Source organism: Ambystoma mexicanum, chromosome 5q (assembly GCF_040938575.1).
Source record: "Ambystoma mexicanum isolate Mex_15411 chromosome 5q, UKY_AmexF1_1, whole genome shotgun sequence".
Classification (NCBI taxonomy): domain Eukaryota; kingdom Metazoa; phylum Chordata; class Amphibia; order Caudata; family Ambystomatidae; genus Ambystoma; species Ambystoma mexicanum.
This window is the reverse complement of record NC_090933.1, coordinates 935,302,382-935,322,664: the sequence shown is the minus strand read 5'-3', so window position 1 is coordinate 935,322,664 and position 20,283 is coordinate 935,302,382.

The window sequence follows — 20,283 nt, the reverse complement described above, 5'->3', positions numbered from 1 at the left end:
ATAATATAAAACCTGATGAAATAAAAGGTAAATACAGAGTGACAAACTGTGAAGGCAGCTTAGTTAAACTCACTAAACCAAATTTAATTAATCATATCAAATTGTCATTGAAGACGCCTCAACATAAAGATATATATTACATGTCCCTGCTACAACTCTTTAAACCATGGAGAAAAGAAGAAGAAATACTAGAAAACTATGACTCATATGGAGATGCTTTCAAAGCAAATGAAAGCACTATAACTGATGTAAACTTTACACAATACGAAACAGTGTTGCACAATGAACAGCAACACAAACAAGAACTCCAGGCCCAACTAGATAAAGACACTCCTGACAGTAGTCAACCTTCTGTAACAGGAAGCCAAGAACCACTGGGAGAACCACGTATAATAAATGAGGCAGAATTAGCTATTATAGAAGTAGAAAACACCATGTGTCAGTATGAAGATAAAGAAGACTTAACTATACTACAATCAAAACTAAACAACGAACAACGTAGCATTTTTGAATATGTAACAAAACAAATTGCACATGGTGTACAACATGAAAATAAAGAATGTTCCTGACATAATTATAAACCTATACTACTGTATGTCAGTGGTGAAGCTGGTTCTGGCAAAACATTACTAATCAAAATCATCAGTACATTCCTTCAACAATTGACAAACTACAAACTGTCAGCTGTTGTCACTGCCCCCACAGGTTTAGCTGCCTACAACATAGGTGGTGTCACTTTACACCGATTACTACTATTGCCAGTAGAACACCAGAACAAATTAGACTACTACAAACTTTCTGCAGAAGCTGCAATGGAACTACGAAGAGTATTGAAACAAATGAAAATGATACTAATAGATGAAGTGAGCATGGTCTCCAACCTAATGTTGGCTTTGATTCACCTCAGATTACAAGAAGTACTGAAAACAAACTATGAAGAGCTCTTTGCAGGAAAACACATTATTGTTTTCGGAGATCGTCTTCAATTGACCCCAGTAAAAGGTGAGCCTATTTTTAAAACATTAGGACACAAACTCAGCCGTAAAACTGTTGGCAGCATTGGAAATGTCAACCTTTGGCAACATTTCCAATACAGAGAATTAACAGAAAACATGCGGCAATATGCAGATCTCACTTATGCCAACATCTTAAAAAGTATCAGAGTTGGTATACCCTCTAAAGAAGCAGAAACAATATTGAAAACCCGGCAAATGAATGCACTTTCTGGCGATAATGCATGTGCTACAGATGTTATGGAACAATTAGCCCACAAAAATGTCAATTGTATGGCCTTAATGTCAACTCTTGCAAGCTGTTTCAAATTCAATGAAATAATGTTAAGTAAAGAAATGCAACCAATAATGGAAATTAGCACCACAGACAAACTAGATGTACATGGTATGACACTACCTATGTGTGACCAAGCCACAACAAAATAGTTTAGAAAAATCAATCTCAAACACAGCAGGCTTAGAAAAGATATTAAAATTATCCTTAAATTGCAAAGTAATGCTTAAACGTAACCTTGACGTGGACCAAGGACTAGTTAATGTAGCACTGGGTACAGTTTTTGGCTTTCAAACATACCCATGTGACAACAAAATTCAGTTTGTCAATATACTCTTTGACAAACTTTCAGAAGTTAAAAGAATAGGACGCTCAACAGCTCGATTCCTTCTCTTCAAAGATATGTATGTATGCAGAGAACAATTTTCTCTAACTCTTGCATACGCAGTCACGATTCATAAATCACAAGGTCTTACCCTAGACAAAGCAATGATAGATATTGGTAACACAGTATTTAAAGAAGGCATGAGCTACTTAGCACTATCATGCTTACGTAAACTTGACGGTCTATTTCTAATCAACTTTGATACAAGTAAAATAAACGCTGATATTCCTTGCATTTTAGAATACAATAGACTTCGCTCAATATACACTCCCCATCTAAACACATATTCTGTTCCACAAAAAGTAAAACATTATAAAAGAAAAATAAATCAAACAAAAAAGCAACAGGATGTCACTGCAAATCCTCCAAAGAGAGTCAAAGAAAGTAATACTTCATCAAGTACCACAAGCAAAAAAGAATCAATTAGGGAAAGTTAATCAGGTACTTCTTCAAAGAAGGAAGACAAACTCCAAAAAAAGCAGTCAGATACAGAACTACCTGGTCCATTTAAACTCTCAAATAAAGTTGGTGTAAGTTGCTACGCAAATGTAGCAATGAATATTCTATTTCAATTACCACACATTGTTGACAACATTTACTTACACAGTACAGACCCATTGTGTTTGCAAATGTTAGTACTTCACAGAAATGCAGCAAACAATCCTGACAACATGTATAGTGTTTATGGAATAAGGCAACAATTGGACTACTGTGCTGGAATGGTGAAATTCACTATAAACTCACAGGAAGATCCACAAGAATTTCTAATGTACTTACTACAAGTACTGGAAAACAAAAACATACCTATAAATGAAATCTTCCAGATTTCATACATGTGGAAACATACATGCACTCTCCAACAATGTGACACAAGAAGAAATCCCCAATGAACGCTTTGTATACATTTCAATAATTCATTGTGAATCCATTCAATTCCAGCAACTTGTACAAAATGCAAACCACGGTAGATTATGTTCTACCTGCAATTCAGATAATCGCTCCACGTTAGTAATACAAACACATAGTAAATACATAATACTAATGCTTCTACGTTACAATGCAGATGGTACCAAAAACAACTGCACGCTGACTGGATTCACACATGGTCAAATATCACGTGGTAAGAAAACCTTCACAACAATAGGTATAATCTACCACGCAGGAGCCACAACCAATTCAGGGCACTACACTGCATATATAAAAAAGAAATGTGGATGGTTTCAATGTAATGATAGTACCATTACTCTAAAGCAGAGATTACCAGCAAATCTTACAAACGCTTATTTAATGTTCTTAAAACCAAAATTTGATAACTAAACTGTACTTAAACCTCAAGTAAACTTGTAGTAAAAAATATAAACTGTTAGAATATTCCAAAAGCTATCTAACTGCCCAAAGATTCTACAACAATTAATCACATAAATGAATACCACTAAATTAGAGCCAAAAATAGACAATTAGAATACGCCAATTGGTATCTAACTGCCCCAAAATGTAACAATATCCAAACAGATAAATCAATACCACTAAAATATATCAAAAAATAGACAGTTAGAATACACCTACTGGTATCTAACTGCTCCAAAATTTCATAATATCCAAACAAATAAATAATATGTTACTGCTCCAAAATAGATGCAACAACCCAATGTATAAAGCATTAGCCAGAAACAACAAATGAACACTGAAAACAAACAAACAAATAAACTAGCATAACAGAAAAAGTTTTTTTTTAATCCAACATGGATTTCTTTTTCTCCCACAGACCCAATGATTTTAGCAACGAACACAGAAACTGAGCAAATTGCACAGTACTCTGGTTTGTAATCTCTAAATATGAGGGTCCAAAAAAAAAAATGTTGATTATATAATGTAAAAAGTCATTACAAAATACTAATACTAACATGCTATTTTCTTTTATCACAGAAATTAACAAGAAATACATGTACTCCAGTTACTAAACCAAACAGTAAGTATATTATACACCCTATGCACTGGCCACAACCATCACAGCATATCACACCCATAGTATCTTATAACGTTGTTCCTTATAAATTTGTTTTTGACCCAAAGTTATAAGCAACTATAAATGTGATATGCTGCGGTGGTTGTGGCCAGGGCATAGAGTGTTGGGTGCATGGCCATTTGGCAATGCACCCAACACTCTATGCCCTGGCCACAACCACCGCAGCATATCACACCCATAGAGTGAAACATTTCAACTATGGCCTATGGAAACTTTTAATGTCCGCGGACATTACCAGTGTTCTTCAATCACTTTCAATTTGCCAGCGAACAATACGGACAGCGTCTTCAGAACACCCCCTATGAACATTTCAGGACAATGCGAAAGTTCTTAGAACACTTTCAACTTGCCATCCAACAATACGGACAGCGTCTTCAGGACACCCCCTACGAACATTTCAGGACAACGTGAGAGTTCTTAGAACACTTTCAACTTGACAATGAACAATACGGACAGCGTCCTCAGAACACCCCCATTTTGTTTATTTGCGAACATTTCAGGACACCCCGAGTGTTCTTAGAACACTTACAACTTGCCATCGAACAAAACGGACAGCGTCTTCAGGACACCCCCTGCGAACATTTCAGGACACCACGAGAGTTCTTAGAACACTTTCAACTTTACAACGAACAATACGGACAGCGTCCTCAGGACACCCCGTACGAACATTTCAGGACAACGCGTGTATTCTTAGAACACACACCCATTTTGTTTATTTGCGAACATTTCAGGACACCGAGACAGTTCTCAGAACACTTTCAACTTGCCATCGACAATACGGAGAGCGTCTTCAGGACAACCCCTACGAACATTTCGGGACAACGCGTGAGTTCTTAGAAGACACCCCCATTTTGTTTATTTACGAACATTTCAGGACACCGAGGCAGTTCTTAGAACACTTTCAACTTGCCATCGAACAATACGGACAGCGTCTTCAGGACACCCGCTACGAATATTTCAGGACACCGCGAGAGTTCTTAGAACACTTCAGGACAACGCGTGTGTTCTTAGAACATACCCCCATTTTGTTTATGTGCGAACATTTCAGGACAACGCGAGATTTCTTAGAACACTTTCAACTTGACAACAAACAATACGGACAGCGTCCTCAGAACACGCCATTTTGTTTATTTGCGAACATTTCAGGACACCCCGAGTGTTCTTAGAATACTTTCAACTTGCCATCGAGCAATACGGAAAGCGTCTTCAGGACACCCCCTGCGAACATTTCAGGACAACGCAAGAGTTATTAGAACACTTTCAACTTGACAACGAACAATACGGACAGCGTCATCAGAACACACCCATTTTGTTTATTTGCAAACATTTCAGGACACCCCTAGTGTTCTTAGAACACATTCAACTTGCCACAGAACAATACGGACAGCGTCCCCAGAACACCCCCATTTTGTATATTTGCGAACATTTCAGGACACCGCGAGTGTTCTTAGAGCGTCTTCAGGACACCCCCTACGAACATTTCAGGACACCGCAAGAGTTCTTAGAGCACTTCAGGACAACGCGTGTGTTCTTAGAACACACCCCCATTTTGTTTATGTACGAACATTTCAGGACAACGCGAGAGTTCCTAGAACACTTTCAACTTAACAACGAACAATACGGACAGCGTCCTCAGAACACCCCCATTTTGTTTATTTGTGAACATTTCAGGACACCCTGAGTGTTCTTAGAACACATTCAACTTGCCACAGAACAATAACGACAGCGTCCCCAGAACACCCCAATTTTGTTTATTTGCGAACATTTCAGGACACCCCGAGTGTTCTTAGAACACATTCAACTTGCCACAGAACAATATGGAAAGCGTCCCCAGAACACCCCTATTTTGTTTATTTGTGAACATTTCAGGACACCGCGAGTGTTCTTAGAACAGTTTCAGCTTGCTTGCGAACAAAACGGACACATATTGAGTCCTAAGAACACCCCCATTCAGTTTATTTAGAACATTTCAGAACACCTGTGATGTCCGCAGACAAATCAAACACAAAAATAACGTCTACCACATAAAAAAGCACAACATTTAACCTATCTCATAAACTTCCATCCTCCCCAAACACTCCTACACACCAACACACTCTACTAAATACACATTTTGAACAAACTTTCACCGCGAATCCAAGATGACGGGAGCTACCAAAAATCTGTTGCGCTTCACGCTTAACACTGTCCAATCAGTGAACACGTTGCATGTCCGCGGACATCACGCAAGCCGATTGGCCAATCAGGACACTGTCCGCAGAGCGAACAGGGAAGTGTGTCCGCGGACCGAACACAGATATCACTAATTTGTTTTACCTACTTTTTGGTAATTTTAAAAAAAAACTGCTGGACGGATTTTCACCAAATTTGCAAAAGCACGCTTTCGGGACCAAGCCGCTGCTCCTGGTCCAAATTTGGTGAAAATCCGTCCAGCGGTTTGGGCTGTAGGCGCGAGCAATTTTTTTTTCCCATTCAGTCTATGGGGAAAAAAAAGAGTTTTGGGACCCCCCCAATAACTTTGCCCCCCCTGGACGAATCTTCACCAAAGTTTGCAAAAAAATTCAGAGTGGGCCATATACATTTTTGGTAAAGTTTGGTGAGGATTCGTCTATGGGGAGCGAAGTTATAAGCGGCCCAAAAAGTGCTCTTCCTATGGAAACAGCAACTTAACCATAACTACATGGCCATATCCACGGTAGTGGCCATGTATTTATGGTTAAGTTGCTGTTTCCATAGGAATGTGTTCTAAGAACACCCGCGGTGTCCTGAAATGTTCGCAAATTAACAAAATGGGGGTGTTCTGAAGACGCTTCTAAGAACACTCGCGGTGTCCGGGGAGTGTTCGTAGGGGGTGTCCTGAGGACGCTGTCCGTATTGTTCTCTGTCAAGTTGAATGTGTTCTAAGAACACCCGCGGTGTCCTGAAATGTTCGCAAATAAACAAAATGGGGGTGTTCTGAAGACGCTTCTAAGAACACTCGCGGTGTCCGGGGAGTGTTCGTAGGGGGTGTCCTGAGGACGCTGTCCGTATTGATCTCTGTCAAGTTGAATGTGTCCTAAGAACACTCGCGGTGTCCTGAAATGTTCGCAAATAAACAAGATGGTGGTGTTCTGAAGAAGCTTCTAAGAACACTCCCGGTGTCCTGGAATGTTCATAGGGGGTGTCCTGAGGACGCTGTCCGTATTGTTCTCTGTCAAGTTGAATGTGTCCTAAGAACACTTGCGGTGTCCTGAAATGTTCGCAAATAAACAAGATGGTGGTGTTCTGAAGACGCTTCTAAGAACACTCCCGGTGTCCTGGAATGTTCATAGGGGGTGTCCTGAGGACGCTGTCCGTATTGTTCTCTGTCAAGTTGAATGTGTCCTAAGAACACTCGCGGTGTCCTGAAATGTTCGCAAATAAACAAGATGGTGGTGTTCTGAAGAAGCTTCTAAGAACACTCCCGGTGTCCTGAAATGTTCGTAGGGGGTGTCCTGAGGACGCTCTCCGTATTGTTCTCTGTCAAGTTGAATGTGTCCTAAGAACACCCGCGGTGTCCTGAAATGTTCGCAAATAAACAAGATGGTGGTGTTCTGAAGACGCTTCTAAGAACACTTGCGGTGTCCGGGGAGTGTTCGTAGGGGGTGTCCTGAGGACGCTGTCCGTATTGTTCTCTGTCAAGTTGAATGTGTTCTAAGAACACCCGCAGTGTCCTGAAATGTTCGCAAATAAACAAAATGGGGGTGTTCTGAAGACATTTTTGAGAACACTCCCGGTGTCCTGGAATTTTCGTAGGGGGTGTCCTTAGGACGCTGTCCGTATTGTTCGTTGTTAAGTTGAAAGTGTTCTAAGAACTATCGCGTTGTTCTGAAATGTTCGTAGGTGGTGTCCTGAAAACGGTGTCCGTATTGTTCGATGGCAAGTTCAAAGTGTTCTAAGAACACTCACATTGTTCGCAGACATTAAAAGTTTCCCATAGATCATAGTTGAAATGTTTGACTCTATGGATGTGATATGCTGCGATGGTTGTTGCCAGGGCATAGAGTCTTGGGTGCATGGCCATTTGGCCATGCACCCAAGACTCTATGCCCTGGCAACAACCACCGCAGCATATCACATTCATATTTGCTTATAACTTTGGGTGAAAAACAAATGTATAAGGAACAAAGGTATTAGATACTATGGATGTGATATGCTGCTATGGTTGTCCTTATTATTGTATACTTACTGTTTGGTCTAGTAATGGGAGTCCATGTTTTTCTTCTTCATTTCTGTGATAAAAGAAAATAGCATGTTAGTATTAGTATTTTGTAATGACTTATTACATTGTATAAGCAATATAGTTTTATTTTTTTTCGACCCTCATATTTAGTAGAGTACAAATCAGAGTACTGTGCAATTTGCTCAGTTTCTGTATTTGTTGCTAAAATCATTGGGTCTGTGGGAGAAAAAAAAATCCATGTTGGATTAAAAATAAAACCTTTTTCTGTTATGCTACAGTTTATTTGTTTGTTTGTTTTCAGTGTTCACTTGTTGTTTCTGGCTAATGCTTTATACTTTGCTTTGTTGTATTTTTTTTGGAGCAGTAACAGATTCTTCATTTGTTTTGATATTATAAAATTTTGGAGCAGTTAGATACCAATTGGCGTATTCTAACTGTCTATTTTTTTAATATATTTTAGTGGTTTTGATTTATCTATTTGGATATTGTTAAAGTTTGGGACAGTTAGATACCAATTGGCGTATTCTAACTGTGTATTTTTTGGCCTAATTTAGTGGTATTCATTTATCTGATTAGTTGTTGTAGAATCTTTGAGCTTTTAGATAGCTTTTGGAGTATTCTAACAGTTTATATTATTTTAACACAAATTTATAATTTTGGGACAGTTAGATACCAATTGGCGTATTCTAACTGTGTATTTTTTGGTCTAATTTAGTGGTATTCATTTATCTGATTAGTTGTTGTAGAATCTTTGAGCAGTTAGATATCTTTTGGAGTATTCTAACAGTTTATATTTTTTTAACACAAATTTACTTAAAGGTTTAAATACAGTTAATTTATCAAATTTTGGTTTTAAGAACATCAAATAAGCGTTTGTAAGATTTGCTGGTAATCTCTGCTTTAGAGTAATGCTACTATTATTACATTCAAACAATCCACATTTCTTTTTTATATATACCGTGTAGTGCCCTGAATTGGTTGTGGCTCCTGCGTGGTAGATTATACCTATTGTTGTGAAGGTTTTCTTACCAAGTGATGTTTGACTATGTGTGAATCCAGTCAGCTTGCAGTTATTTTTGGTACCATCTGCATTGTAACGTAGAAGCATTAGTATTACGTATTTACTATGTGTTTGTATTACTTACGTGGAGCGATTATCTGAATTGCAGGTAGAGCATAATCTACCATGGTTTGCATTTTGTACAAGTTGCTGAAATGGAATGGATTCACAATTTGGTATTGCTATATAAATGAAGCGTTCATTGGGAATTTCTTCTTGTGTCACATTGTTGCACAGGGTGCATGTATGTTTCCACATGTATGAAATCTGGAAGATTTCATTTATAGGTATGTTTTTGTTTTCCAGTACTAATAGTAAGTACATTAGAAATTCTTGTGGATCTTCCTGTGAGTTTATAGTGAATTTCACCATTCCAGCACAGTAGTCCAATTGTCGTCTTATTCCAGAAACACTTTATGTGTTGTCAGGATTGTTTTCTGCATTTCTGTGAAGTACTAACATTTGCAAACACAATGGGTCTCTAATGTGTAAGTAAATGTTGTCAACAATTGGTGGTAATTGAAATAGAATATTCATTGCTACATTTGCATAGCAACTTACACCAACTATATTTGAGAATTTAAATGGTCCAGGTAGTTCTGTATCTAACTGCTTTTTTTGGAGTTTGTCTTCCTTCTTTAAAGAAGTACCTGGTTTACTTTCTCTAATTGATTCTTTTTTGTTTGTGGTACTTGATGAAGTATTAGTTTCTTTTACTCTCTTTGGAGGATTTACAGTGACGTCCTGTTGCATTTCTGTTTGATTTAGTTTTCTTTTACAACGTTTTAGTTTTTGTGGAACAGAATATGTGTTTAGATGGAGAGTGTATAGTGAGCGAAGTCTATTATATTCTAAAATGCAAGGAATATCGTTTACTTTACTTGCATCAAAGTTGATTAGAAATAGACCGTCAAGTGTACGTAAGCGTGATAGTGCTACGTAGCTCATGCCTTCTTTAAAGACTGTGTTACCAATATCTATCATTGCTTTGTCTAGGGTAAGACCTTGTGATTTATGGATCGTGACTGCGTATGCAAGAGTTAGAGAAAATTGTTCTCTGCGTACATACATATCTTTGAAGAGAAGGAATCTAGCTGTTGAGCGTCCTATCCGTTTTACTTCTGAAAGTTTGTCAAAGAGTATATTGACAAACTGAATTTTGTTGTCAAGTGGGTATGTTTGAAAGCCAACATCTGTACCCAGTGCTCCATTAACTAGTCCTTGGTCCACGTCAAGGTTACGTTTAAGCATTACTCTGCAATTTAAGGATAATTTTAACATCTTTTCCAAGCCTGCTGTGTTTGAGATTGATTTTTCTAAATTATTTAGTGTTGTTGTGGCTTGGTCGCACATAGGTAGTGTCATACCATGTACATCTAGTTTGTCTGTGGCGCTAATTTCCATTATTGGTTGCATTTCTTTACTTAACATTATTTCATCGAATTTGAGACAGCTTGCAAGAGTTGGCATTAAAGCCATACAATTGACATTTTTGTGGGCTAATTGTTATATAACATCTGTAGCACATGCATTATCGCCATAAAGTGCATTAATGTGCCGGGTTTTCAATGTTGCTTCTGCTTCTTTAGAAAGTATACCAACTCTCAAACTTTTTAAAATGTTGGCATAAGTTAGATCTGCAGATTGGTGCATGTTTTCTGTTAATTCTCTGTATTGGAAATGTTGCCAAAGGTTGACATTTCCAATTCTGCCAACAGTTTTACAGCAGAGTTTGTGCACTAATTTTTTAAAAATAGGTTCACCTTTTCCTGGTGTTAATTGAAGCAGATCTCCAAAAACAATAATGTGTTTTCCTGCAAAGAGCTCTTCATAGTCTCTTTTGAGTACTTCTTGTAATCTGAGGTGAATCAAAGCTAACATCAGGTTGGAGACCATGCTCACTTCATCTATTAGTAGCATTTTCATTTGTTTCAATACTCTGCGTAATTCCATTGCAGCTTCTGCAGAAAGTTTGTAATAGTCTAATTTGTTCTGGTGTTCTACGGTAATAGTAGTAATCAGTGTAATGTAACACCACCTATGTTGTAGGCAGCTAAACCTTTGGGGGCAGTGACAACAGCTGACAGTTTGTTGTTTGTCAATTGTTGAAGGAACTTACTAATGATTTTGATTAGGAATGTTTTGCCAGAACCACCTTCACCACTGACGTACAGTAGTATAGGTTTATAATTATGGCAGGAACATTTTTTATTTTCATGTTTTACACCATGTGCAATTTGTTTTGTTACTTCTTGAAAAATGCTACTTTGCTCATTGTTTAGTTTTGATTGTAGTATAGTTAAGTCTTCCTTATCTTCATACTGACACATGGTGTTTTCTACTTCTTTCATAGCTAATTCTGCCTCATTTGTTATTAGTGGTTCCCCCAGTGGTTCTTGGCTTCCTGTTACAGAAGGTTGACTACTGTCAGGAGTATCCTTATCTAGTTGGGCTTGGAGTTCTTCTTCATGTTGCTGTTCATTGTGCAACATTGTTTTGTACTGTGTAAAGTTTACATCAGTTATAGTGCTTTCATTTGCTTTGAAAGCATCCTCATATGAGTCATAGTTATCTAGCAATTGTTCTTCTTTTCTCCATGGTTTAAAGAGTTGTAGCAGGGACATGTAATATACTTCTTTATGTTGAGGAATCATCAATGAAAATTTGATATGATTAATTAAATTTGGTTTAGTGAGTTTAACTAAGCTGCCTTCACAGTCTGTCATTCTATATTTACCTTTTTTTCATCAGGTTTAATATTATTTTTGTATGTGTAGTTTTGGGCTATTTGGTATAGACACATGTTTTCCAAAGTATTACTTCTGTTTGGGTAGTATGTGTCCAATAAATTGTTTTTTTAAATGTCTTGTCTGTTGGGATCATGTTTGGCTATTGTTTCTATATCTTCATATGATTTTAGAACTCTTTTTCTAGATTTAGCTGGACCAAGACTTAGCCATACTAAATTTTCAGATTTACCATACAATGAAGTACCAGTTAAACGATCAGCTGCTTCATAAGATCCACATTCTCTATGGGTGAGCATTTTTATGCCCAAGCTGTATAATTTCTGAGATACTGTTTTATCTCATGACAGGTCATTCCAGAGGTCTTGGAGCTCTGTCTTTTGTGCTTTAGTTAAGTATGCTGTGCCATATCGTGCAACTGCAGTAGAATTGTCTGCAATGTACTGCACATCTATGTTTGCATTCCATAAGTGGGCAATGATTGCATTATAATCATTGATATATTTTTCTTCTTCTTTTCTTTTTATGTAATATGTATTTTTAGGTGACTTACCTTTAACACTATGTCTAACTGAAGACATGAGGTTGTTTACTTGACCTGTATTTGTAACTGGTCTAGGGAAACCAAATCGGCCTTTGGTGTAGTATTTGCCTTTGTTTTTGTATTTGTGACAACAATATTTTTCACATTTGTGTCTTTGAAATTGTAAAATTTGTGCATGAAGATCACTATTTGTGGCTCCTGCTGGAATTTCACAAGTGACATATTTTTCAATAAACTGTAAAACAGTGGCATCACTGTCTTGACCAAATTTAGGAGCATCTTTAATCCATAAAAGCATGTGGATATGTGGTGCTCCTCTGGCTTGGTATTCTTTTCTCCAAAAGAAGTGTTGCACTTCTCCAAGGGGAGGAACAGTTTTATTACAAATAAAATGTAGCATAGCAATGAAGCGATGGTGAAAATATCTTGAAACATTAACAGGATCCAAAGAACAAAGTTCTCCAGTTGTTAGAATATCTATGTTTGTTTTGTTTTTATTTGATATGCGTAGGAAATCATGTAAATCTTCCCATGCATATTCTGCACAACTTAATGTAACAAACCAAGTGGGTGGGCCAAGGTTTCTGATCATACAACGTACATCTCCATGACGTCGAAACCAGTACTCTTTAGTACCACGCATATTTGCTAATAGATTTGTAATATTTGATTGTAAAACCTCATCCTTTTGTTGCACTTTCTCTAATAATTGTGTAGCTGTCATATTTTGAAAGTGTGATCCTGATTTTAATATGGGTGCAACTCTGTAACATAAAGTTGCTAGTTCACTTTCAAAGAGTAGGTGGAATATGTATTCCACATTTTGTCTAAATCTGGGATCTTCAGAATACATCCGTAATGAGCGGTATTCTGAAGCTGATATTTGAATAGGTCTATCATCATACCTTCCTCCTTTGCCAGTAGGAAAGAGTAGAGGAAAAGCACGTGCTTCTATACTTTTTTCCCATATACTGATTGGCGATCCTTTTGTTTGACGCATTTGGTAAGTTTCCAGTACATCTTGTACGGTGTCATTACAGTGCAAAGGATGAATTGTATAATGGTCTAAAGCATTTGATATTTTAGCAGGATATAGTAGCTCAAATTGACCAGCTTCTTGTGTTTCTTGAATTATTTCAGTTGTATCTTTCAAGTTTTCTTCAATATTAATTTCTTTGTAATAATCATTATTCTCTTTAAGATATTGTAAGGCTTGTCTAACTTTATATAAATCTACCAGCTGTTGCCATATTGTTTTGTCTTTTGTAGGTACTCCATTTACTAATATAATTAAAGATTGCTGCATTGGACGTTGCACTCCTAGAGTATGCACATTTTCTTTTAGATTTAATGGTAAATAAACTACTTTTCCACTGGTGCCTTTTACCAATTCAGAGGGAGGTAATTTTGCTGTTTTTGGTTGAAGGCGTATTATTGCTTGAAATGGGTGTACTGTTTGAATTATGATGCTCTCATATAAATTAAGTTGTTGTAGAGGTTTTGGTAGTGGGTATAATTCCAAATTATTTGTGAAAGAACGTGAAGGAGTTTGGTTGTTGTCAAGTTTTGTAGTGCAATAACTGCAAAGTATTAAGGGCTCAGTTATTTCATATTTGTTTTCTGCTACAAGGTAGAGAGCTAATTCAAACCATTTAGAATCTTCATTGTCTTCTATTTTGTATGATACGTCCACAGTTTTTGTGTTACTTTTATAAAAAAAATTCTACGGCAACATACACATACATGGTTTGGTATTTCAGCTGATGTACTTTTAAATTTTAGTATTTCTTTTTTGTATGTGTTTAGCAAAAGGTTGCCATGTGTTGAATTGTTGCTTAATTGGTTTAAAGCTATTTCATTCTGTAAATGGCTCTCACTTCCAAAATATTTTTTCTAGATATAATGAATTTCTTCAAGTAGGTCTTTTGCTGTACCATGTAGAAGGATGTTATTTAACTTTGCTAGTGCTAAAGCAGGACTTTTAGCATAGTACAGTTTATAGACTAGATTTCCTATAGTTGAATGATGTGTTGATATCCTTTTGATATCATGGAAAGTGGTTTTACAAGTAGGTCCTGTAATGCAGGCCAATAAATGTCCTTGTAGTCCTGTGTACTTGCGCACTGGACAGGTATCTATATTTTGCAGTAATTTAATTTTGATTTTGTCTTTGCTTTTTACATATTTATTGAGGAAGTGGCGTAAAGATTTGAAACATTGTTTGGGAATGTTACACATTGACATGCATGGCCATTTGTACACTAGACGTTCTGATTCAGTTGAATGGAGGGGTAATTCTAGGTTTTCAGGGCATATTTTTGTAAGAAGTACTTCTTGTTCCATTATGTTATTATTCACTTTTTTATAACCTCGACCACTGCTATGTATGGCAATTGTATTTGTTTGCTTTTGTTTGTATGCTTCTTCATTAAAATATGGTTCTGTGCTTGTAGTGTGATTCCATTCACCTCCGCTGATACTTAAGAAGTTCTTTCTGTTGATATTTCGCTTATTGAGAAGTCTTTTTTGTAATTTAGTTATTAGTTTTGTTAGTGGTTTCATTTTGTTTAACAGTAAAATAAATACATTTCTTTTGAGAAGAATTGCACTGTCCATCAATGCTTCTAAGATTAATTTCCTACAATAGGTTTTAAGCTTTGAACCTGATTTCTCTCCTGTTTTTATAAGATTTTGAAGGACTTTGTGATGGTATATTTTGGCTAAAATATTTTTCTTGGTATGCTTACTTTGCACTATATTAAAATTTGAAGAAGTAGTTTTATCTGTACTGATAGCTGATTTTCTGTTAATTGTTTTTTGGTTTGTTTTACATTTTGATAGAGGAAGCAAAGTTGTTGTACTTGAAACTTCTTGTGTTTCACTAAATGATTGTATTAGCTGTTTTGTTTCAACTTTTTTTTATAAATTCTGCTAGAGATGGATGCTTATGCTGGACACCTTTATTTTCATTTGCTCTACTTTTGCGTTGCTTTCTACGGACTTGACTTTTGGTAGGCATTCTTTAGGGTCTGTTGAAACAAATCAAGAAGATATGGGTTGGGGTGTTCTGTAATGTATGTGTGCTGTGTGCATGAGTGTTTGAGTAAGATGATAAAGATGTATGTAATGGTGTGTGATTGTGCATTGGGAACTAAAACTAGTAGGGATAGGTATTCTTGAATTTATGTGTTACTAAACTGGGGTTCAGATGACAAAAAAAAGTAAGCTAGTGGTGTGGAAAAGTACAAATAGTAAATCTAATGTATACAATTAAAACAGTTGTTTTTTCTATAATATGAAAATTGTAGTGGTTCAGTTGGGTAATTTGTGTGTCCAAAAATAGACATTTGTGGGCCATTCTGGCTGTAAATCGCTGTTTAAGACATGGACATTTTTGCACAAAATGGTACAAAATCTCTATTTTTAGAAACCGAAATAGCTTGTATTAACGTTATAGTATATTTGATTAATAATACAAATATTATGGTGATATTTTACTTCCTTTTTTTTAAATTAACAGGTAACTTCTTAGTTTTTCTTTCTTCTTCGAATTCGGCTGCTTCTTTTCAGGAAACTGGTCTTCACTGCAATTGTAAAAGCTTCAAATTAGTAATTTTGTTTGTATATAGCACTGTTTTTAATTTAGATATTGATTTATTTTAATTGAAATCCTCAGTGCCTTCTTTAAAACCATTAAACTAATTTATTTACATAAGATACATTGCATCAGTTCAGTACATATGATATGTTCTTAATGAACAAATTGTATTGAATGACTAACTGTAGCAAAAAAAAATATCTTTACTATGTCTTGTGAAATTTATAATATATTAGTGAATACCACTATTTCTGTAAGTAAACTGTTCTAGGTAATAGCGCCTCAATGTCATGTCTAATTTAAAGTAATTAAGTAAATAAATAAATAAAAACAAAAAATATGAAATTATATAAGTATTTTTATAAAGGTTTAAACATAGATTGTGTTTGCATGCAATTTTGTTTCAATATATGTAGTCTATATATTTCATTTAAAAAATGTTAGTTTAACATGATTTGAGTGTGTGTGTATAAAGAAAGTAAATAGTATAAAGGTTTATAAGCGATAGTTGATTTTAGGAAATTGAAAAAAGTACAGTAAATTCATTTTACAGATTTTACAAGGTAAAAGTCTGTTTGAAAATGTGTTCATCTACTATACAGAAAATATCCATACCTGAAGTTTGTGTTCATGCATATGGATATGCATGGAGCTGCAAGTAGAAATCTTGAAGACTTGTACAGTATTTCTGGTAGATGCTGCTTGCCAATGTTATGACACTTGTACTCAGAGAGATTCAGAGTACATTTGCAGTGCTGATCTATGATGATGCAGTTAAATGTAGAGGTCTTGAATGTGATTGGTGCATGGTCATGTGATTTTTGAGGTACATCCAATGAGGGAATGGCAGAGAGAGTGTAGTGGAAATGGTAGAAGGGCTGTTCATGTTACGATATGTCCGCGGACATGGCGGTAGTTCGCGGACATCAGGAGTTACATCCGGGGATTTTTGGGTTCAGAAGTCATGCAAATGAGAATAAGCACTGAAAGGGATTGGTCAGGAAAGTTTGGTGGGTGTGTTGTGCCAGGAGAGATTTTCTCAGATACTCTTTTTGCTGAGAGAACAAAAGATAGCTATGGCTGTGTGTTTCAGAAAACAGATTGTTTGGATTTTAGGAGATTCGTGGATACATTGGTTGAAGGTGGATGCAGAAAGCTGTGGAGTAGCTGTAGATCTTGGATTCCCACATGTGGAAGTACACTGGCATGGAGTACGTGGAATGAAGTGGTTGGACTTGCTACCTCTCTGTGCTACTTTGGAGACAGAGCAACATCCAGACATAATTGTAATTCATTGTGGAGGGAACAGTTTAGGACATGTGACTGGAATTTTTTTGCAATTTGCTATGAAAGAAGGACTTAGGAAGATTATGGACATGTTTCCTAATTCTCAAGTGATATTTTCACAGATTGCGCAGAGACAAATGTGGCTTTGTTCTTCTTCATTTGGTCCACAAATGGAAAAAGCAAGGCGCAATGTTAATAAGGCTGTTTGTGCCTTTCTAAGAGATTTTGGCATGTCTTCTTTTCACAATGAAAATATTATGTTTTGTAGTACATACATTTCTCGCAGTGATGGAGTCCATCTTACTTTTGCTGGCAATCAGATTTTTCTGAGAAATGTACAAAATGCATTGCGACCTTTTTTGGAATTACAACAACGATTTTGAAGTAGATCTTTTCAGAGCCACCACTTCTTTCCAGAGAAAATTACAATATTTGTGATGGAGTAGCAACCCAATTTTTTTAATGTTCGCAAACTGTCCACGGACTTCTAAAAAATACAAAGAGCCCTGCTTCATTTATTTTCACTTCTATTTTTTAACTGGGAAAGGCGGCTCTGAAAAGAGCCTTATTTTTTTTTGATTTTTGTAATTTTGTATTTTTTTTGGTTTTTCAGACACGACACACTAGGAGAGGAGGGTAAAGGTGGGTAAAGGGGGGGACACCAACCACAGGGATAAGAAAGGGCGAGCTGAGAGAGGAAGATGTAGAGTGGGTTTTATTTGGGTAGTGAGCAGGTCTTCTCGTGCTCTGAGACGATAGTCTCAAAAGCACTCCGAAGTCGCTCCCCCCTGCAGAGTACTGTGTCACAGTACATACATACAACTGTGACCCTCGAAAGGTAAGGGTCATCAGCATTCTGTATGGCCTGTGAGGCAGCTTGAGGAAGACGCTGTCCCACAGAGGTGGGCCTTGTGGTGACAGGATCAGAAACAGAGGATGAAGTAGAGGAAATCAACCTGCTACGTTCTTCGCAAGGTACAACCCTGCGAATAGCCCCAGAGTGAAATGACCTCAGGTGTCGCTTCATAGTAGTGGTCCCAAAGCTGTACTTACCGTGCTTCCCGCGACTGAGTATCATTTTGCACTCATTGCAGGTAACACGGTTTGCACGAGCCTTAGGAACATTACCATGAATGGTAAATAACCACCACACCCAAGACTCACGCCTAGTGCGGGTAGTAGGGTTTTCCTCTACCTCATTCTCATCATCCTCTTCTTCCTCCTCCGCATCCTCACTCCTGTTCCCCTCTTCAGGCCCTTGGGGAGGTGGTGGTGGTGGAGGGGTGGGGGTGGTGCTGAAGCAGGTGCAGCACCAAGTGGCAGTTCAGCAGCCAAGGATGCCATCTCGATGATGGTGTAGTCTGCAGGTGGCAGCAAAAATCACTGTGTTCTGAAGAATAGCCAGAAACACAATGGGAATAAGCTCTTGGGCGTGGTCTTTTATAGGGGTGCTTGTGCGTGGTTCGCGGACATGCGCACTGTCCGCGGACAGATTGAACACAAAAAAAGGATCGGAAAGTTTCAAAAGGTATATAGAAACTCAAGATTGCTATGTGGGACTTGTGCCATGGTGATATTTTATTGAAAAATATTATGGATTAACTGAAAATGTACTTTTAAATTGTTCTGGGACATGAACAGTGTCCGCATTTCAGGACACACGATGAGCGTGGGTGCGGTCATATGATCCGTTCGCGAACTAGTCCGCGAAGGAAGCGCCTGTCCGCAGGACACCAAGTGCACAGAGATTGGTTAGCGCATGCGCATTGATGTCCTATGGACACTGTTCGGGTTCTGAAGTAATTAAAAGTGCGTCACACGTGAAACGAACATTTCAGGACACCGCGTGTGTTATTAGAACAGTTTAAACTTGGTAGCGAACAATAAGGACAGATATAGTGTTCTTCAGGACACGTGTAATTTCGTTTATGTACGAACATTGCAGGACACCAATTGTGTTCTTAGAACAGTTTCAATTGGGTAGCGAACACTACGAACAGGTATAGTGTTCTTCAGGACACCTCCATTTTCGTTTACGTACGAACATTTCAGGACACCAATGGCGTTCTTAGAACAGTTTGAACTTACTAGCGAACAGTACCGGACAGGTATAGTGTTCTTTAGGACACTTTAACACTTTAATTTTTGTTTGTTTACGAACAATTCAGGACACCGCGTGTGTTCTTAGTACAGTTTCATGTTGCTAGCGAACACTACGAACAGTTGTACTGTTGTTCAGGACACATCATTTTCGTTTATTTACGAACATTTCAGGACACCAATTGTGTTCTTAGGACAGTTTTAAGTTGATAGCGAACATTACGGACAGATATAGTGTTCTTTAGAACACTTTAATTTTTGTTTCTTTACGAACATTTCAGGACACCACGTGTGTTCTTAGAACAGTTTCAACTTGCTAGCGAACAGTACAAACAGGTGTGGTGTTCTTCAGGACACCTCCATTTTCGTTTATGTACGAACATTTCAGAACACTCGCACTGTCCGCGGACACTTTTATTGTTTTTTAAAAAAGAAAACTGAAACTATTCACAATACAATATAAAAATTAAACTTTATTTAACAGTATTAATAATTTATGACAGAGAAGGTGAGGCAGAAACAGAAACAAAAACAGGAGAATTTGGGGTTTCAACATGATTGGTATTAGGTGAAGAAAGGATGGAAGTCTCATCAAAATGTTTTGGATTATGGAGAGGGTTTGGGGATAATTGACTGGGATATGATGAGGAGGGACAAGTACATGTGGGGCAATGGTACGAGGTTTTTGGTTTGAAATGATTTTCTACAAAAGTTTTTAAATTATTAAAATTAGCCAACAATACATCCATTTTTTCTTCTATATTGTGAAGACTGTTATCCATAACAGGGTTTTCTGAAGTTTTTTCTATTTTGGTATGCTCTGTACAAAAAAATAATATATATGTTAAATGTCTATAAAAAAAATAATAAATAAATGATTTATATTATAAAGTGTTTATCATTAGTTTCACTATCTTGTGACATTTCTTCATGTGGGAAATTGTCCTCTAGCCATTCCAGAGTACTAGACATTTCTGTGAGAAAAAAAAAAAGATAATATATTTTTTAATCTAATACAGAAAGTTTATAAATATATGAGTAAAATGAA